Source organism: Notamacropus eugenii, chromosome 3, assembly GCF_028372415.1.
Source record: "Notamacropus eugenii isolate mMacEug1 chromosome 3, mMacEug1.pri_v2, whole genome shotgun sequence".
Lineage (NCBI taxonomy): Eukaryota > Metazoa > Chordata > Mammalia > Diprotodontia > Macropodidae > Notamacropus > Notamacropus eugenii.
In genome coordinates, this window is record NC_092874.1 from 26,093,440 (window position 1) to 26,115,815 (window position 22,376).

Genomic DNA, 22,376 nt, shown 5'->3' on the forward strand with positions numbered 1-22,376 from the left:
TGCAGGAGGGTGTGGAGGCTAAAATACTCCTAACTGGACCCCAAATCCAGGCATCCTTCAATAGAGCAGGGTCATTCTAATAGCCCAGTGTGGTTGCAGCCCTTTGTGGTCAGTCAGTCAATTCAAATTTACTAAGGGCTTACTATGTGTCAGGCATTTCACTGAGCATTAGGAATACAATGAAATGAAAATGATAGTACCTATTCTCAAGGAGAGAGCTCACAGCCTAATGGGGGAGACATAAACAACTATGAGCCAACAAGATGTAAACAGGATAAATTGGAGATAATCAATGGAGGAAAGGCATGACAATTAAGGTTAGAAAGGTGTCTTCCTGAAGCCATTTAGCTGGGATTGGAAGCCAGTTGATAGGAATGAGGAGGGAAGACATTCCAGGCATGAGGTCCAGCCACAGAAAATGCTGGGAGTTGGGAGATAGATAACCCAATGTGTTCCCCTTTTAGTCCAGACTGTCAGAAAACTGGGAGCTGAATTCTGGGCTCAACTTCAGTGACTAACTCATCCCAGATGCCTGGAAAAGCTATTTATGTGCTCGTTTTCACTAGCTTCTGTTTTTATTTTTAATTGTCCTGTTTTACGCTGTTTGTGGAAGTTACTGGAGTGAGTTCTCACTAGATTAGGTAGTGAATGTATCTAAGGTTCTGGGTGGTGTGGGGAGAGGGCAGGGAGGAAGAGAAATATAAATACAGAAAAGATTTCTCAAGTGCTCACGATGTCAAGGGAATTTTGTTAGACTGTGGGGCTGACACAATGTTTAAATAAGGTATGATCCCTGTCCACGTGGGAATTTCAGGGTTGCAAGTGAATATTCTTACAAAAAAAATTAAGGAAGACAATAAAAACAATCCATGAGATGCCACAAGATAGTACATGACTAATTGGATCATTTTTACAGGCATTAATTTCCACAGCAATCCACTGTAGAAATATATCAAATATATCAAAGATGGAAGGGACTTCAGAAGCAATTGTTCTCACCCATACCTGAAAGAGAATTCCTTCTACAAAATCCACAACAAGTGATCACACAGCCTTTACTTCAATAGCTCTAGGGAAAAGGAGGACTCACTACCTTCTCAGGCAGCTCATTCCACTATGGAATAGCTCTAATTATCATGAAGTTTGTTTGCTTCGTTGTTTTTCTTACACTGAGGTGCAATCTGCTTCACTGAAATTTCCACCTGGCTCTCCTGGTCCTTCCTTCTAGGATTATGGAACAATCCTTCAACTAACCAAAGACAATTATCATGACCACCCCCATCCCCTAAGCCTTCTCTTCCCCAATTCCTTGCACTTTTCCTCATATGGTATGATCCCCATCTTTCTCACCTTGCTGGATACCCTAATCTGGTTACTCTTCACCTTTTTACTCTACCTCTAAAATGTGGTGTCCAGAAAAAGCCAGTGTACCGCAGGTGTGATTATAGGAAACTATGCTGCAGAAACCCCCAACTTGCTCTGGACCCTCTGTCATTATGAATTGCTTCAGGACAGGAACTCTCTTTTGCCTCTTTCTGAATCCCCAGAACTTGACCCAATGCCTGGCACATGTACTTAATAAATGTTTGTCGATTGTTTTTATTGATTGTTTAAAGCCCCCTATGTGAAAATAACAAAAAATTTTTTTACAAGGCTGCTGACGTTTCATCTTGTTTATTTATACAGACATTGCCATCTAGCAAGGCACCTAGATAATTTTCACAGAAACATTGTCTAGTCACATCTCCCTCAACTCATCGTGCAAAGTGGTCTCTTTTGAATGAAGCTGTATAACGATATACATTGCTTTTATTTTTCCCTTGATCAATATGTGTGTTTGTCCTTTGTTGCCAAAGAAGACCATGCCATCAGAGCAATGATGACATGACTTGCATTTGACTTTGTTTTGAGTGAAGGAGGGCTGTGCAGGTCACCAGCCTCACTTCTCCTCCAGAGCCATCTGAATCCAGTGACCAGATATTCATCAGGATGACTGGAGATGACCCAGGATGAGGCAATTGGGGTTAAGTGACTTTCCCAAGGTCACATAGCTAGTGAGTGTCAATTGTCTGAGGTGAGATCTGAACTCGGGTCCTCCTGATTCCTGTACTAGTGCTCTATGCACTGCACCATCTAGCTGACCCCTTGATCAATATAGCTACATTCAGAAAGTATCCTCAATGTAGTGACCTCAGAACAATGAATGCTTTTGGCTATCACAACTCTAGAAGACTATTTACTAATTAATGGGGGGGGGCGGGTGCTGTGATCAGAGCTAGTGGTGGAGTATCCTCATGGATCCATGATATACTGAAGAATATTTTTAAGAATTATATTATTGTATACAGGCATCCCAAAACTCTTGGGACTCACACACCTATTTTTATAGAGTGCCAAAAAGACTATTTATGCAAATGAAATGGGCAGAGACAGAGTAATGTATCAGATAGAGAGCAAGTTTTGGATTCAGGAAGACCTGGACACAGGTCTGTCCTCTGACAGTGGTAGCAATAGGACCCTGGACAATTCCTTTAAACTTTCACTACTATAAGAAAGTAGACACTGATCTGCATTGATAAAGAGAGTGGCAACAACAAAATCATAGATCTCCTCCGCTCCCCTTATCCCACTACATAAAACAGAATGTCACTTTCTAATAATCATAAATATTTTCTGAGAATCTACATTTGTTTATGAGGTCCCTGAGCATTCCCAATTCATCTCTCATTTCTATTAGCCCTTTAAAATGTATAAAACACTTTTCTCACAACAACCCTGAGAGAAAGGGAGTACAAATATTATTGACATCCTGGTAAAGAAGAAGAAACTGAGGTTCAGAAAAATTGAGTGACCTATGTAAGGTGTGGTGCATGACTGTAAATGGATGAACTGGATGAATCCAATCTAGATTTCCTAACAGCAGCTTGGAATCATGACCCTGCTCTTTGACCCTGAGCAAGTCAAACTTCTCTCAAATTTCTGCAAAAAAAATAGAAAAGAAAAGAAAAAAACAAAAAAAATGAAGTTTAGAACAGATGATGTCCAAGGTCCCTTCCAGCCCTAAAGCCAGTGATCCATCCCAGAGCTCCTTCCCCCAAGTGCTCTTTCCCTCAAGTCTCCTTCAATATTCCCTCAGAAGACTGAGAAAAATGGTAACCAAGACTCACAATGATGGAAGTAAAAAGAAGAAAATTCTCATTTTTCATATTCCGGAGACAAATGTTTACTTTCCCAAATGTAGACTGGCAACAGAAAAGGAACAAATCTTCTCTCTAATTAACGCTAATCTGGGCTCCTCATGCACATTCTGGGGAAGTGGCTGTTCTAACATCACAGCACCCAGGAGATAAAAAGAACACACCAGAGCACATCTTCCTTATGTGTATTTGCTGGTCATATTATTCCTATCAAACAGACCCTTTGGAATTCTTGCTAGTCATAAGTCTGGATCATGTAGGTATTGCTAATGGAAAGGGGCCTAGACTTGGATCTCACACCCACTTTAGAACAGGAAGGCTCAAATCCTGGGCAAACAGGAATTCATTTCTTCCCCTTCATCCATAGGGCCAGACATCTCCTTCATCCACCAACCACTGCCTTAAAAAAATTGACACTGAGTGAAATAGGACAAACAAACTGTATAAAGAAGGAACTTCTTTCCTCTATCCATTACTCACTGAGCACTCCCCGTTGATTTATCCATTACATTATTATTATAAATTAATAAAGTAAGGACACACGTTAATTTACTTTATAGGTTTCTCAACCACTGATTTCTTATTATCCTGTCTATTACTCAACTCACTGACTCTTGAAGGGAAATTGTCTGCAACTCAAATGCATTCCAGACCTCCTGATTTTATTAAGTATATAAAAGGTGTGTGATTTGTATTAGCAACTCATTTCCCCACATTCAAAACTCAGCCAATTAAGCTCTAGTGCATATTAAAATAGAGATGAGATTCCAATTTAGATTTAATATCCTTATTACTTAATGAAATGCTCATTCTTTATATTTTAGTGCCATTTGCTTAATTTTCTGTCTATATCTGAAATTTAAGGGGGGAGAATTAGGTCTAACTTTCAGAACTGATGAGATATATTTTCTGAAGAATGCTTATTTCAAATGCTTTTAGCTGCCTTGAGGATCAGAAAATCTCAGGGCTGGCAGAAAGTTTAGAGGTTATCTAACTTGACTAACTTAACCAACAATTTCTTCTACCAGCGTGCCCGAAGAGAGCTTTTCCAATCCTCACTGGAAGACCAGGAGCCTGCTACCTCTGGAGGAAGCCCAGTTCCACGGATTTTGTTGTTTGGTTTTTGTTTGTTTTTTCCCCTGACATCAAACATAGGCTGATCCCTTTGGACCTCAAACTATTGCTCCCATTTCTACCTATTGATGACAGATGAGACAGAAAAAGGGGAAGAAAGCACCTTGAAGGATGGTACTTCAGCATGTAATACCAAATGTACCTTTATGGACATAGCATGACTCAGGCTCTTAAGGAGTGTCCACCAAGCTCATCTGTGGGTATATTTGTGGGCTTTAAACTGATGCTTGCTGTCCTTATGGCCTGCTAATACACATTAAAAATGGTGTGTGTTGTACCTGGTACAGTGATAAACTGTGTGCTTGTATTTATCCTTTAACCAGGACTAATTCTCAATTACTGTATGTTCCATTTCATTTTTAAATCCTTTGATGTGCTGAGAATCTCTAAGGAGAACAGCAGCCATCTGTTAAATAAACAAACTATTGGGTTGAGATCAGAAAAGTAAAAATCAAGAGCAAACTTCTTTTTGGCTGGTTATAGACAGACATTGTCCGTATAATAGATTTGGGGAGGGGTAACCCACTGAAAGAGAAGTTGATTTTAATACTATGTTTGGTGGCTTTACTGATTTTCGTCCTTTGCAGTGTCAGGCAGTTCATTAATTTTGTGAAACAATGCTAGAGAATGCCATTGATTATTTAAAAGCCTTTAATTCAAGGGCATTAAATAAGTAACCCACTGAAACTTCCCTTTCCAGGCTCAGATCCTTCAACTGTAATACTAGCTACCTTCCTTCTCAAGGACTGACCCCATTGGAAGCATATCAGAATTGGCTCTGTGACATAAATAGGTGTAATTTTTCAAGAGGCTTCTTATTGGTATATTTTTTAAGAGCTATAACTAGAAATCCCCAAGTCGATGGCAAATTTAGATGAGATGGGTAGAAAACAATGGGGAAGTACAGGAAGGCCAGAGAGAACACAGTCTGGCAATGAGGTCAGGCATGTTAAGTAAGGAATCTGCCTCTCTTTACTTCCTCTTCCCCCAGCTTCTACCAGCCCACAAGCCTCCCCTTGGCCTTCTCTCCTAATGCCCAGCTACCCCTCTAACCATCCAGGCACAAATGCAGCATGGGCACCTTCTTAGTAAGAGTTTGGATGTATCATACAATGAGATCCACATAGCACAATGACATCACACAGTGTTATCAAGCTATTTTATAGGTGTCCAGATGAGGGCAGCTAACCTGATCCAGAGAATGGGGAGGATTGCTATGAGGGCAAACAAGGGGTTAGTTAAGGCTGTTTAGTCTGGAAAGATGGAAACTTAGAAGAAAAGAATCAAAGCTACAACAAAGAGTACAGCTTTGGGGTAGAGACCTGTTCAACATACCTGGGTCCTGGTGAACACTAGAACTCTCTAAAGATCCTATAGGGGGAATGTAGAATGAATCAATACCAGCAATATCAACCACGATTCAAATCCCTGAAATACTTCCTCCCAAGGCCATAAGGTGGGTGAAATATAAATTACCTCTCTTACAAATGAGGAAACTGAGGTTCTGAGAGGTCACAAAACTAGTAAATAGCAAAGCTGAGGCTTCAATCCTGACTCCTTGGGCTTTGAACTCATTATTCTTTTCTCTCCACTCCATTGCCTCCTGATATTTAAAAACAGCCTGTCTCCTCTATTACTCTAAAAAGTTGGTGATTAAATTCAATAGAAACTTAACAAGATGTTCCACAAACAAATCCCCGTTTGAAGAATCAATTGAGAGGTGAGCAAGAGAAGCAGCAGTTAGAATTCAACCCCTGTGCTGACCATTTAGTTGAGGAGGAAAAAGGTACATGTGTTGAAATTATTTAGAGACAATTTCATATTGTTGCTGAGTCATTTCAGTCACGTTCAACTCTTTACAACCCCATTTGGAGTTTTCTTGGCAAAGATGATAGAGTGGTTTGCCATCTCCTTCTCCAGCTCATTTTACAGATGAGAAAACCGAGACAAACCCTGTTAAGTGATTTGTATAGCGTCACTCAGCTAGTAAGTTTCTAAGCCTGGATTTGAACTCACATCCTCCTGACTCAGTGGCTGTAAGGAGAAGAGACAGACAAGATGTGAGAATGACAAAGGCAACATGTGGTGCAGAGTGCTGAACTGATCATAGACTTATCCTTTCTAAGTTAAATATTTGCATTCATCAAAAGTGCTGCCCTCAAGGCAAAATGACTACCAGAAGAATTCATGTCAACAAATTAGAGCTCTTCTCTGAGTGTGAACAGTTTGTTGCTAACTTGGAGGGAAAGTTGAGCCAACACATCGTTGGCAACAGTGGAGCAGAAAGGGAGTGGGTAGCTTTCAGAGATTTCCTGCATTTGCTCATCTGAGACAGAACACCCCCTAACACCAAGACTGGTTTGATGAAAATGATGGGGAAATTCAGAAACTGCTAAATGAAAAACAAGAACTCTACAGCATTTACCAGCAGGATAGTTCATCCATCTCTAAGAAGGCAGCATTTAATTCCATCAAAAGCAAAGTACAAGCAAAACTTAGAGAGATGCAGGACTCCTGGCTCAGTAAGAAGGCAGATGAAATTTAGTTTTAAGCTGAGAGTAAAAATCCAAAGCACTTTTATGATTCCCTAAAAGCTATTTATGGACCAAAAACCTATGGTGCATCACAACTACTCAGTGCTGATGGAACCACCTTCATTAGTGATAAGGACATGATCCTAGAGAGATGGGCTGAACACTTTCATAGTGTTCTCAACAGACCATCATCAGACAATGCTGAGACCATTGATCATTTACCTCAGGTTGAAGTCAATCCCTCCTTAGCTAAACTTCCAACTAAAGGAGAGGTTTTGAGGGCCGTTAGGCTCCTTTCATGTAGCAAATCACCTGGTGCTGATTCTATTCCAGCTGAGATTTACAAGGTAGGGGGACCACTGCTCATACAAAAGCTGACTGAAATTTTCCAGGTTATGTGGTAAAAGAAAGTTCTTCCCCAGGAGCTCAAGGATGCCTCTATTGTCCATCTCTACAAAGGTAAAGGGAATAGATTGTCCTGAGACAATCACAGGGGGATCTCTCTCTCTCTTAGTCACTGCTAGCAAAATTCTTGCTGGAGTCCTCCTTACTATAAGGCTGATCCTTTGCCTGGAAGATGGTCATATACCTAAGAGCTAGTGTGGCTTCAGAAAGGGCTTAGGAACAGTCAATATGGTGTTTGCTGCCTGACAACTCCAGGAGAAATGCCAGGAGCAGAAGAGTTCCGTATACAACAGACCAGATCAGACCAAGGCCTTTGACACTGTTAGTCATGAAGGCTTATGGAAAATTATGTCAAAATTTGGTTGCCCAGAGAAGTTCATCAGTATCTTACATCAATTTCATGATGGCATGTTTGCTCTGGTTGTGGATAGTGGACAATGCTCTCGTGCCTTCCCAGTCACCAATGGAGTGAAACAGGGCTGTGTGTTTGCTCCCATACTTTTTAGCATGATGTTTTCTGCCATCTTGCCAAATGCTTTCAGTGAAGATGAACACAGCATCAATGTTAACTACCATACTGATGGTAAGTTCTTCCATTCGAAAAGGTTACATGCCAAGACCAAAGTGGAGGGAGTGTTGGTGCATGATTTTCTGTTTGCAGATGATTGTGCACTCAATGCAGCCTCTGAAGCTGAGATGCAACAAAGTATGGATCAATTCTCTTCTGCCTGTGCTAATTTTGGCCTAATAATTAACACCAAGAAAACACAGGTGCTCTATCAGCCACCACCACACCATCCATACGTGGAGCCATCGGTTACAACAAATGGAGAAGTTGTGAATGCTGTGGATAAGTTCACTTACCTTGGTAGTGTACATTCCAGGGATGTACACGTTGATAATGAGGTTGATGCATGCATTGCCAGAGCTAGCTCAGTGTTTGGGAGGCTCCAAAGAAAAGTTTGAAAAAGAAGAGGTATTAGGCTGACTACCAAACTGAAGGTCTACAGAGCTGTTATACTGACCTCATTGTTGTGTGCTTGTGAAACATGGACAGTCTACCAGGGCCATGCCAGGAAACTGAATCGCTTCCATTTGAACTGTCTTAGGAAGATTCTGAGGAATACATGGAAGGATAAGGTATCAAACACTGATGTCCTTGCTCAAGCTGAACTGCCAAGCATTCAAACTATGCTTCAGAGAGCGCAGCTCCGATGGACTGGCCATGTTGTTCAAATGCAAAATGTACACTTGCCAGAAAGACCATTTTATGGAGAACTCACATGGGGCAGGTGATCACATGGTGGTCAGAAGAAGTGATACAAGGACATTCTCAAGGACTCTCTCAAGAACTTTAGATTTGACTGTTCAATCTGGGAGACACTGGTACAGGACCACTCAGTATGGCATGCCTGCATCAGAAAGGGTGCTGTGCTCTATGAGCAAAACAGAACTGAGACAGCACAAAGTAGATGTAGAATGCACAAATTTGGAGTATCCACCACAAATATCACATGGACTAGCTCTGCTCAATGTGTGGCAGAGCATTCTGAGCTCATATTGGTCTAATCAGTCAGAGTCCAACACACTCAACTTCACTTTATCATGGTGATGTCATTTTGGTCCTCTTTGAAAATAAAGGACAACTAAGTCTGGATCTGAACTTAAGCCTTCCTGATTCATTTTATCTACTGCTCCACCTCACTGCCCCAGGACACTTAGGAAGTAACACAGAAATGCCTTGTTGACATCATACAAATTAAGTGTACATTATATGGATATGTAATATTAAAAAATAAAGATATATTTTAAAAAATGAACCAAAGTCTTCCTGGAGGGAAAAATAATAATTGTTTACATTTGTCTAGCCCTTTAAAGTTTGCAAAAAAGTTCTGCATGTATTATCTCCACTATGAAGTACGTGCCACTATTATGCTTGTTTTATAAATGACATAACCAAAGCAGAGAGACACAGGGTAAGTGACTTGCCTGGAGGTCACTCAGCTACTGAGGAGGGATTTAGACACTGGTCTCATTCAAGCCAGTGTTCTGTACAGGTTTTGGTATGTTATTCTGATTCTTCCCCCATCCACCAAGCAATCAATCAATTAGCAAGCATTTATTAAAGGATTCCTAGGTGCCAGACATCATCCCAAGTATCTGGGGATACAAAGACAATTAAAGCAGAAGCAACATCTGCCATTAAGGAGTTACATTCAGATGGAGGAGACATAAACATTGATAGGTACCTATAGGGTACATCTGAAGGAGATGGAGGGTAATTTGGAAAAGGCCTTCTGGGAATAGGGAGCTTGAACTGAATCCAGAAGGATTATCTTCCACCTCCAATGATGCTCCCTTACCTGTGCTGTTCATAGGCCATACTGGTTTACTGGGCTTTGATTGGGGGAAGTAAGGGAGGAAGCAAAAGAGAATGAAATCGACACAACTATGTGCAACATGATTGTATTATTAGCACATTTTTATAGGTAAAGAAACTAAAACTCAGAAGTCAGGTGACTTGGCCAGGGTCACACAGCTACTAAGTGAGAAGGCAGGCTTCTGTTCCAGGCCAAGAGGATTGTGGCTCCCATTATGCCCCTGGGCTTCCAGGAGGAAAAGTGAAAGATCGAAGAGGAGCAGGGGTAAGGGGAAGAGAGATAGCTTGAGAAGGAAAATTGGAGGGGAAGCTTAGAGGTGTTGATATTCACTGAGAAGTGGGCATGAAGAATTAACTATCCCTTACCCCAGAACTGTCCCTTATCCCCCCTGTCCTCTTCTGCCACATCCGAAACCTCTGGGACAGGAAGACAAGTATAAGACATAGCCCATAATACAACATTGACTGAAGCCTTCAAAGGCCCAGTTAGAGCTAGGGATGGTAGGGGACTAGATAGAGAAAAATACCTAGGTCTAATTCCCAGAGAAATGGCTCCAATTGATTCCTCTGTAAATTGGAAGAGTTGGACTAAATTTAAATGACCTTGAAGGTCCCTAAAGCTGCAATGGTAGCGAGTATTCTACAGTCCTTTAGGGTTCCCAAAGTGCTTTATCCTCACAACAACCCTATGAATTTGGTCCTCACTTTACAGAGGAGGAAACTGAGGCAGAGAGATGGTAAGTGACTTGTACAGAGTGACATATATAGTGTCTGAGGCAAGATTTGAACTCATAGCTTTCTCATCTTAAGTCCAGTGTTCTATTCATTGAACTACCTACCTGCCCAATCTATGATCATAATACTACATGAAAAGAAGGAAGGAAGGAAGGAAGGAAGGAAGGAAGGAAGGAAGGAAGGAAGGAAGGAAGGAAGGGAGGGAAGAAGAGAGAGAAGGAGGGAGGGAGGAAGGGAGAGAAGGAGGGAGGGAGGAAGGAAAGAAAGAAGGGAGGGAGGAGGGAAACATTAAATGCCTACTATGTGACTTGTACTATACTAATCATTTTTTAAATCATTTAATCTTTACAACAACCCTGGGAGGTAGGTGTTGTTATTATCTTAGTTTTACAGTTAAGGAAACTGAGGCAGAAATTAAGTGACTTGTCCAGGGTCACACAACTAATAGGTATCTGAGACCAGATTTTAATTCAGGTCTTCCTAACTCCAGGCCAAGAACTCAATCTACTGTGCTAATTCCCTATGAAAACAATTCTTTACTTAAGATTTAACAATAATAATAATAATAACTCATATTTCTAGAGAACTTTAATGTTTGCACAGTGCTTTATGTCAAATATCATCTCATTTGATCGTTACAACCACTGTTAGCTAGGCTCTGTAACTATCACCATTTTTTTGATGAGGAAGCAGAAGCTAAGAGAAGGAGATTTGCCCAATGTCACTGAGCTAGTGTCTGAGATATAAACCTATATACAAACAGATTGTTTTCTCAATAGATTGTAAGCTCCTACTGATCCATTTTTGCTATTATATCCCCAACAGCTAGCACACAGTAGGTGCTCAGTCAATGTTTGCTGACTGCCCGATCTCGGTAGACTTCCCAGTTTACAAAGGGTGCTGTCCTCCCACATCCCTGCATTCATTACCTCCACCCACTCGAGACACTCCTGTACATACTGTTCCATCTTGTAGCCACTAGAAGATAGATGAGAAAGTTCCAAGTAAATAGCTTGAAGTGCACACCCAGCCCTCGAGATGAGAGGAAAGACAGAACTGACGACTACAAGTAATACTCCAGGAGGAAAACTCAGATATCCTCCACAGGTGTCTCCTTCAGAAATGGGATGTAAACATGAGCCAGGTCATTTCAGGCCCTTAGGAGTGGAAGATGGGGGTATCTATTTCCTGAAAGCTCACTCACTTCTCCATTGGAGAGGCTGCCTCTTTACTGCTCATGATCCTCTCAATGGGGAAGAGGAGGAAGAGGAAGAGGAGGAAAAGGAAGAGAAAGAGGAAGAAGAGGAGAAAGAAGAGGGGGAAGGGGAGGAAGAGGAAGAAAGAGGATGAATAAAAGGAGAAAGAGGAAAGAGAGAAGGGGGGGAAGGCAAGAAGGAAAAGGAAGAAAAAGAGGAGGATGGGAAGAGGAGGTATAGCTTAACCCCTCTGAGCCTCATTTTCCTCCTCTACAAAAGGAATTTAATAAAAATAATGATGATGATGATGATGATGATGATGATAGCTAGCATGCATATAGAGGATTAAGATTATTATATTTAGAATATACTCTAATTTAATCCTCACAATGACCCTGGGAATTGGTAGGTACTATCATTATTCCTATTTTATAGATGAGGAAACTGAGGCAAACATCAGTCAAATGACTTGCCCAAGGTGACAGCATGTCTGAGACCTAAACTCAGATGTTTCTGAGATCCACCATCTGATGCACTATCCCATCCAGCTGGTTTTGGAGTAGAAGGGTTCTAAGGTTCTTTCAGTTCTAACACTGATTCTCAGGTTTCTGATTCTATATTCATTTTTTCACAAATTCTCTTTTCTTGTACTCTCCACAGGCCACCTCAAATCTCTCCCCCAGGGTACTATGGTGGGATGCTACCCCTGAGTCGGAAGGTCTTTTGACCTTGAGGAAGTCCCTGGGTTTCAGTTTCTTTATTTGGAAAATGAGTGAAATGGATTAGATAACCTTTGAGAGCACTTCTAGATTTTGTTCTAGATTTCTATGAATTCTTCCCTGATTCCAGTTCCCATTTATCTCTCTTTTCCTTTAAGAAAAATCATTCTTAAATGACAAACAGGAAGACTTCAGAAAAAACTGGAAAGATTTATATGAACTGATGCTGAATGAAGCTAGCAGAACCAGAACATTATACACAGTAGCAGACACAGTGTGAGGACTGATTTTGATAGACTTTGCCCTGCTCAGTAATGCAAGGACTTAAAACAGTTCCAAAGGCCTCATGATACAAAATGCCATCCACATACAGAGAAAAAACTATGGAGTTGGAACGCAGAATGAAGCAGACTATTTTCTCTTTTGTTATGTATTGTTTTGTTTTTCTCATGGTTTCTCCTATTCACTAGAATTCTTTTTTGAAACATGACTAATGAGAAAATGCGTTTAATAAGAATGCATGTGTAGAGCCCATATAAGATTGCATGCCATCATGGGGAGGGAGAGGAGAAGGAAGGGGAGAAAATTTAAAACTTATGAAAGTGAATGTTGAAAATTGAAAACAAATAAATTAATAAATTTAGAAAAAAGAAAGAAAAAAATAAAAATCATTCTAGTCCTCTTTGTATTCGTAAAAGTGGGGATCTGAAACAAGGACCTAGGTTAACCCATCCACAATATAGAAGTCCAACTCTTTCTTTAACCCTCAAACCCAAAAGAAGGAAAGAATGACCAAAATAAAAAATAAAATAAAATAAGAAACATTAGACTCAGCAAGTCTGCATCATTAGCAGGAAGCAAGTTGGTCCCAGGAGTGGTGATTAGGCATTTAAAGAAAATAATAAGGATGGAAAGCTAGGGAAATGTACAGCAAAAAGAATTAAAAATCATCACAGACACCTCCCCCTTCCAATTTAGTGAAGCCAATGGCTTTCAAGTGGTTTGATTTATAACATGAAAGGGCCTTTTAAAAGATTTAGCCCACCAAACGCTATGGCACCATCCTCCATCCACAATATAACTGAATTCAGGAAGTACTACTTTGTAGCACACACTATCACTTTTTGCCATGGGTGTTCATGTGTTGCCCAGAAGAAAACTGTAACAACAATAATCAGAAAACAGTAATCATAATAGCTCATGGTTCTCTCTCTGCTCCCCTCCCTTTCCTTCTTTTTCTCTCTCCTCCTCTTCTCTCCTTCCCCTTTCCTCTCACTCTACAATCTCTCTGTCTCTCTCTCTCTCTCCCTCTCTCTCTCTCTCTCTTTCTCCTTCTCTCTCTCTTTCTCCCTTGTCCATTCACTCAGAGAATATCCTGCAGATACCAATTAATAATGTAATGCCTTATATGATCTCCCTATTTATGCCTCAAATTATCATCTCAGTGGTGGGTTCTCACATCAGCTCAGTGAGGTAGGCAAGATCAACAGGGACTGCTATCTGGAGGTGGAAGGCACAGTGCAGTCCCTCCCCAGATCCATCTAGTAGCTCACCTCACTAGCCTAGACTACCACATTGCTTACCTGTACTCTGTAGTGGGTTGATGACTGTCTCCTGTACCACCCCCACCACCCTAGTCATCAGACTCCTCTCACTGTTCCCCTCTGCATTCGCTGGGTAAAAAATCTCTAATCATGGCTCAGTTCCAAATATCATCATTTCCATGTTAGATCAAGGAGCTGAGTCTCAGAAAGGTGACGTCATTTGTACACAGTCACAGAGGTAGGCAGAATCAGGAGCTCGAAACCTAAGCCAGGGATTCTGATTCCAAATAACGTGCACTGGTCTTATAATACATTAGGCTGTGTCTCAGAGAATGCAAAGGGCAATGCCAATTGTCAAAGAAAGATGACCAACCTGCAATCCACAGAGAAGGCAAGGACGTGGCAGGGGAAAACTGGAGCCACTCCTGGGCCACTGCGATTGCAGGAGTGACTGGGCACTGAACATAACCCTCCTTCATGGGATCTTAGAATCATTGACTTAGAGCAGAAGCAAACTCAGAAGTCATCTAGTCTGAAGGCAAAGGAGGTTCATGGATCTGGCCAGGATCACAAAAGTAGCAAAGACAGGATTTGAACCCAGGGCTTCCAACCTAGCTCTGGTGTTTTTTGTCATGTACTCTGCTGCCTCTTCTCTCTGAGTCAATTATGACCCTAAGGCTATGTTCTCAGTCTTCTCTTCTCCATCCATATCTTTTCCTTTGGGTGTTCTCAGGAAGGCAGCAAATGGAAAGAGAATGAGGTCCTTTCAAGCATCTCAAAAATGCTTTAAGATATCTAGAGAATGGCAACGTGTACTGTGGTTAGAAAGCTGGCTCTGTGATCACAAGAGTTGGGTTCAAGTCTTGACACAAATCATTGAGTAAGTCACTTCATCTTGAAGTGTGCCTAGGCATTAAGACTGGGTTAAGCCAGTACATATCTGAAGTGGTGGTGGGAGTTTCCCTCCACCAATGGCATCACAGGGTAGAACAAATAATAACAAATTATAGAGAAAGAATGATAACAAATTCAATGACAACAACACAGACAAAGAAAATCCCACTGTCTCAGTCCATCCTTCTCAATTTCCAAGGCCTAGGGCTCAGCTAGGAGCCACTTCCTACAGGAATCCTTCCCCATACTTCCCAGCAGTCAGAGCTCTCTATCTTCTCATACTATGTGTGGAGTTTCAGCTCCTTGAGAGTGTGGGCTGTTTTTGCTTCAGTCTTGCCATTCCCAGTGCTTGGCACAGTGCCTCTCACCTCATAGACATATAACAAGGCTTGTTGGATTTATGGGGACACAACCAACCAAATACTAGACCCAGGTGAGGTACTGAGGATGCAAAGACAAAGAAGAAACAGCTTCCACCCTCAGGGAGCTTCAATTCTAAAGGGGAATAAGAAGAATGAAACCTAATCAATGATTCACTTGATGAGTAGGCTAACTATGTTTAATAAGTTTCATTTAAATCTCCACCCCCTGGCCTAGGGTTCTCAGCCTTGTTTGGATCACCTTTCTCTTTGGTAGTGGGTGAACCCAACATACCCCTTCTCAGAAGAATTTTTTAAAATTCATAATCAAAGGAAATGCTTTCTTTCTGTTAGAAGTTAATGGAATTAAAATTGTAATGTTTTTCCCCATCTGACTTCACAGAATGTCTGAAATCTATCTACAGACCCAAGGGTTCCATTCACCCCAGATAAAGAAGCCTTGCTTTAGCAGTATGCAGAAGGGGATGTATCAGCAATACAGTGCTTTATTGTGGAAAGAATGAACTTTGGAGTCAGAGGACCTGAATTTAAATCTTCTCCACTTACAAGGCCTGCGTGATTTTGAGAAACTCATTTAACTTCTCTGAATTTCCTCATCTCTAAAATGAGGGTGGGCTACACAGTGCATGATCCTGTGAGAGGATTAAATCCACTTTTTTTAAAGTGTTAGAGGTTGTCGAGGCTATGAGGAATATCAACTGGGCTAATCTGGAAGGTCATAATGTATGAGATGAACCTTCAGAGAAGCTAATGATCCTAAGTGCTAGGGAGGGGCAGGAGAGGAGCTCATTCCTACCTCTCAATGGCTCCCACAGAGAATCAATGGAACCCGATACTCCTGAGACCTTCCTCTTGTTCTCTTATTATAGAAGGGACAGAAGAGAGAAAACCCAAGAAGCGACAGCCTTCTGTGCAGCACAATAAAGAAAAAATATATATGGCACTTTCTATGGAAATTCTATGCAAATCATATGCAAGAACACAAAGCTTCCTAACCAGTTCATATGTGAGACCATTGTGCTAGGAATCTGGCTTCTTATGCATTCCTCTTCTCCCCACTGGGAGCTTAACAGCTCATAATTATAATGATATAATTTTGATAGCAGATACAAGGCCTCCATCTACCTCCAGCGCCCTTCAAGCTACCATAACTTCTTGCCCTCACACCCTGCAATCAAGTGAGTGGGAATCACTTGGGAGTGGGGATTGACAAAGACTCCCTTCAATTTCCAGAACCCTCCTGGCATCTGTAACCTTCAGCCCTCTCCCACTGCACCAATCTCAGAAGGAACCCTTTGAAAAAGAGTTCAGCAAAAGCTTCTATCACACCAGCATTCTAATGAGAAAACTTTAAGGATGACTTACTCTAGGAGGTTCTGCCTACTTGGAATTCCCTGCCCCAAGGCTAGTAAAGCCCTCCTCTAGAATTTCTGTTATTTCTACCTTGGCAAATAACAAAACAAAACAAAATAAAAACCCCCCAAACCCTCCACACATTTTGAATGCCTTTCTCCTGCTACTGCTTTCCCTACACTCTCATTCCCACTCAGCCCTTTGGCCCTCCCCTTCCACCAAGCCCTCTGGAACTCCCTCTCTGATGTTAACAAATTCTCTTCACCACAGATCTCTTTTTATATGTTATTTATCTCCTGACACTGACTCAAATTTAGCTATCTGCTGAGGATATTCCTTTCCTTATCAGCCTTATGTAGGTCCCAAACTCAAAGACCAGGAAGATCATAAATAAATAATGGATTAAGTGAATGAAAAAGTACTGATTAAGTGCTTGTTGTTCAGTCATTTCAATCCTATGTGACTCTTTGGGACCCCATTTGGGGTTTTCTTGGCAAAGCCACTGGAGGCATTTGCCATTTCCTTCTCCAGCTCATTTTATAGGAGACTAACTGAGACAAACAAGGTTAAGTGACTTGCTCAGGTCATGCATCTAGTAAGTGTCAGAGGCCAGATTTGAACCCAGGAAGATGAGTCTTCCTGACTCCAGGCCCAACACTCTATCCACTATGCCACTTAGAGGTCCTTATTATGTGTCAAGTTTTGCTAAGATCTAGGGATCCAAATACAGAAATGAGGAGAGTCCTACCTGAAAGAAAGCACATATAGAAGAGTGGTGACTAGAGAGGAATGTTTTCATTTTTAAAGTCCCAACAATGAAGAATGCAGTTAAAAATGAGCAGATCAACACATCCCTTCTAGGAGCACAGGACTTGGATATGGTTCCAGTACTTGAAAAACTGCCTAGGTCCAGTGGGTCAGAGGAAGCACTAACTATTCAGACTCTAGGACCCCAGGGTGATCTTCTGGAGGTAAGAAAAATCTTCAAGACGTTGTCTCTGCTCTAGGTGGCAAGGTGGCTGTTGACAAGATGTTGTAAAGTATAAAGTGAAGCATGACTAGACCCTTGCTTGCCATATGGGACATTCACCATGTGGCATAAGTGGCCCCTAGATAGAGGCTCTATTTTACAGTGAGAGGGTATCAAAGGGAGAAGGATTAAGTCTTTCAGGGCATGGCATTTGGCCTATGTGGCAAATAGAACGGTGGGATGATGGCCACAAAGGGCACTGCAAATTTAACTAATTCAATACCCTCTTTTTACAAAAAAGGAAAAAGATCATTCAAAAGGAAGTGATTCACCCAAGTTCACAAAGGCAGCTAGTAACAGAGACACAATTCAAAAAGAGCTCTTCTAATTCCAAATTTAGTGTTCTTTATAACCTACTAGGAAGTCCTGCAATTTCTAAATTCCTATTACGTCCTTGCCACTCAGCTACCTCACCTCCTTTGAACTTCATGTCATTTGACTCTATCGACCTATTTAGATCAATACTCTTCCTCCATTACTTCAGCATGTGACTCACAATCTTATCTCCATCCCAAATCCCTATCATTGTCCTCGATAACTTTATTGTCTACATGGATAAGCCTCTAACTATCCTGACTTCATTGGCGTTGACCTCCTTTATCACTTCACACCTTTATCACTGCTGTCTACTTGGGCTGTTCCGAGGGATGGTGACCCTTTAGATGTTATCTTCATCATCATCATCACCAATGATAACTGAATTCTGAAGTACCACTTCTTCAATGATCAACTCCCATCATTCTGGCTTGGTTACTGATTACCCCCTCATCGTGAATCTCTTCTTCAGCCTCATCATGGCCTCTTAACATTGCAGATTCTCCCTTCCATCACTTTGTCAGGGCTTCACCTTTGCTACACTCTTGAATTTCTTGCTCCCTTGTCCTTCCTCTCTTTTAGGGCTACTTATTGTTCCCGGATCCCGAATCACCACCACCATTCATCTTCTTTCCTCTTGCCTCTGAGGGACCAATCATTATCAGAAGAGTTCATGAAAGTGGGCTGCTTGTGTCTCCTACGTGTCCATGCTATCTAACTTCCACTTGCCCCTCACTGGTGCGTGGTCACTTTTTCCTTCACCTCTGATTGAATCTATCATACTCCCTACAGGGACTATTCCAAACCTCATTTTTTTTCCCCATAAACCCCTAACTACAAATTCTCTCAGCAGATGACAGTTGTTACTGAAAAGATTGAAGCTACCATTTCTGAACTCCTTCATCTCCATTCCTCCATCCATCAAAATGTCTCCATGTCCTCACCCTTCCTCTCTACCTTTGCTCCATTTTCAGAAGATGAAATGGCCCTTCTCTTTGGCAAAGTCAAACCTTTTACTTGTGCTATGGATTTCATTCACTCACATCTCCTCCTTATTCTAAAGGTCACACCCTCTCTCTTACCTCTAATTTTTTACTCTCTATTGGATTCCTTTCCTCTGCTCATGTCCATGTTAGTACATGATCTGAAGAGACATAATCTTCCCTTGACCCTGCTCCCTCCTTATTCTACTATCCTGGATCCTCTTCACTGCTTTTCTGCAAAGATTAGTCTATACATGTTGCTTCTACTATCTCTGCTTCCAAGCATTTCTCAGCCCCTTACCATATAAGCTTTTCACCCAACCAAATTCTCCTGCAATTGTTTTCTAATGCCAAATCTGATGACCCTTTCTCTGCACCTGCCTCACCACTGGCATGCATAGATTGTGGGCTAGCACACCCAGACCCAGTCTGTGAACACTGGTCCTCCTTAGCCTTTCAGCCATGTTTCAGAGTTAGCAATGCCCCCTTTTCTGTTTTCCTCTCCTAATTCTGATGCCTATTACATTGATTTCTCTTGGTTCTCCTCCTCTTGGCTATTTATTCTCATTCTCATTCACTTATTTATGATACTGCTTCTACCTCTGATTATAAACTCTCTCCCTCCCTCCCTCCTTCCCTCCTTCTCTCTCTCTCTCTCTCTCTCTCTCTCTCTCTCTCTCTCTCTCTCTCTCCTCTTTATCCCTTATCTTCCTCTTCCCTAGCTCATACAGTCCCATGGATTCAATTATCACCTCAATGCAGATGACTCCAAATCTGTACATCCAGTGCCAATCTCTAAACTTCAATCTCACATTTCTAACATCCCACTCTCTTATTTGCACTTCAAATTCAATATGTCCAAAACTGAATTCATTATCTCCCCCTCACCCAAAAAAACACTTTTCCCCTATTGTCAGTTTAACTAATTCTGTTAATAGAACCATCATCATCCTTCCAATTACACAGACTAAAAACATGCAAGTCATTGTTGACTCATTTTTCTCTTCAATCCACTATACCCACTTAACAAGTCTTATCAATTCTGCCCCTACAACAGCTCATCCATCTATCACTCCTCTAGTTCAGGCCCTCCAGACTCCATTTCTAGACTACTATAGTAACCTTCTACTTCCTACCTCCAAGTTCTCTCTTCTCTAATCCAATGGGGAGGAGAGAAGAAAGAAAATATAACTTCTAACAGAGAGGAAAACATGGAAAACTATGAGCAGCACCAAAGAAATTTTGTGGCATTACTCTCCAGGGTAGTGATGTAAATAAAAAGGGGGCTAGGTATAATAATAGAAACTGCAGCTTAAGACAACTTAGGAGCACTTTCATGGGGTTTATTAAAAGCACAGCCACTGTACCATGACAGGATGTGAATTTCCCCTACAATTCTTTCCTTAATTTCTTCCTGGAATTCTTTTTCCTGTGAAAGCTTAACAGATTAAAATTCTTTTGAGGCTGGGAAGAATTTTTTAATTAAGTGCTCCTAGAGGTGGTTCTGTCCTATAAGAGGAAAGGAAGTGAGGTTCCCCTAATCATCTTTTTTATGACCCCTGGAGGAGAAGGGCTGAATTGTATGACCCACAGAGAAAGGGGCCAAAATACTCTTAATAAGCTTGCCCTTCCAGGCATTATCAGGGAGAAAAAGCCATTTGGTCTTTAGGTTTCCTGGCATCAAAGTAGGTTGCCAGTCAATTACCCTCAAAAGGTTGCCTTCATTTGCACATGGCCAGCAAGTGCTTGGAGTTAGCCTGGTCATTAGTCTCTTTCCCTTGTGAGGTTCTGGGAAGAGTGTCTGATAGGTAGAATACTCAAACAGGAACCTAGTTCAAGAAAGCTAGGACCTGGGAGAGCTCCCTTGCTCTTGAAGTGGACAAAAATGACCAAACAAGTTCTTCCAAAGTGAGACATGGCCTTCAGCTGGGTTTCTTTAAGACTCTTGAGGAAGACATTCAATGACTTCATGCCCCAGGATTTTCTATTGCAAAATTTCTATTTTCTATTTCTTTTTCTTCTTTTGGCCACCTTGGTGAAATGCTTTGAGACACTCAAATGAAAGATGTTTATAATATAAGTGAAAGTACCCTGTTCTCAAACTGGCCTATTTCTAATTCTCATCCATATGATCCATCTCCTGCCCTATCCCCAATAACTTACCTTCTCACTTCAGACTTTTAGGATCCCTCACTCCCTTTTAATGCTCAAGAGCTATCTTTTACATAAGGTCTTTCCTGAAGTCCCATTGTTACTACTCCCCCTGGGGGAGGGAGAAATTGCACTTGCTTCATACTCATTTATCTGTGTGTAAAAGTTAGGTGGGGCAATGGGTGGAATACCATAGATGGAGTCAATATTAAGCCTCAGTCACTTAACTAGCTGCGAGGAAATGCTGAGTAAATCATCTCACCTCTCTCATACTCAGTTTCCTTGTCAACAAAATGGGGATAATTATATCATCTATCTCACTGGGTTGTTTTGAGGATGAAATGAGATAACTTATGAATTTTATCAATTTGAAAGCTCTATATAAATGTAAGCTATTGTCACAGAATATATTACTTCCCCCAATAGAGCGGTAAGCTCCTTGAGGACAGGAATTGTTTTGGTTTTGTCTTGGTATCTCCAATACTCAGCACAGTGTCTGTTACTCTTTTATTAATAAAAATAAGTTCTCTAAATGAAAATAAAACATCTCCAACTTTCAAGTTCTCTTTGTGTAGAGAAGATAGAAATTCAATCAAATCAAAAAGTTCTGAGTGACCCAGTCTGAGGGCTGGTTAGAGAGAACTCAGGAGCCTGTTTGGGGTGAAACAGACAACAAGATAGTAAATGATATCTGAACAGCCACACTCCTGAGCTCCACCAGATTGCAGAAAACTCCTCTCTCTGTAACCCCACTCTCAAAGACCACACCCACTCTAAGTGGTTCAGGATGCATGAATAAATGGTAGAGAATGGCATCTTGGGCCATCTTCAGTCATCCTGATCTATATCTGGCCACTGGCCCCAGATGGCTCTGGAGGAGAAACTGAGGCTGGTAGCTTTGCACAGCCTTCCCTCACTAAAATCCAATTCAACTGCAAGTAATGGCATCATTTTCCTGATGTCATGGTCCTCTTTGAGAATGAAGGACAAATCACAACCTGTGAGTAATCTGAGCTGCCCCAAAGGGACTCCAACTGACCAGTTCTGGTTGGGCAACTCAACTTGCCTTTTCCTCTCCTCTCTTGTCCTCTCCTGTCCTCTCCTGTCCTCCCCTCCCCTTCCCTCCTCTCTTCTCCTCTCCATATTCTGCCCAAAGGAAGGTTAACTTGGGTTTTACTGGCTAGATTTCTTTATCAAAGACCACACCTTTAAATCCAGTTCACTCTGGATCTCATTGATTGCATAACAATAAGTCCCTGCCCAAGCACCCTCAGTGGTTATTTTGAGGGGCCCTCCTGACTCAGTCAATGTAAATAGCAGCTGTTTCTCTTTTGACCAGAACCCTGAGGGTCTTCCCCTCCCAGTTTGACTGCGTTTTTTTTTTAAAGGGTTCATCCCTTGTCTTACTTCTTAAAGAGACCTATTC

The 22,376-nt window shown here is 41.4% G+C and overlaps 1 protein-coding gene across 9 annotated transcripts in view; it reads right to left on the reverse strand.

Annotated features, from left to right (window-relative positions):
• Positions 1–22,376, reverse strand: part of RBMS3 (RNA binding motif single stranded interacting protein 3) — a 1,420,870-nt gene that overhangs the window by 1,203,174 nt on the left and 195,320 nt on the right. The window lies entirely within an intron of this gene.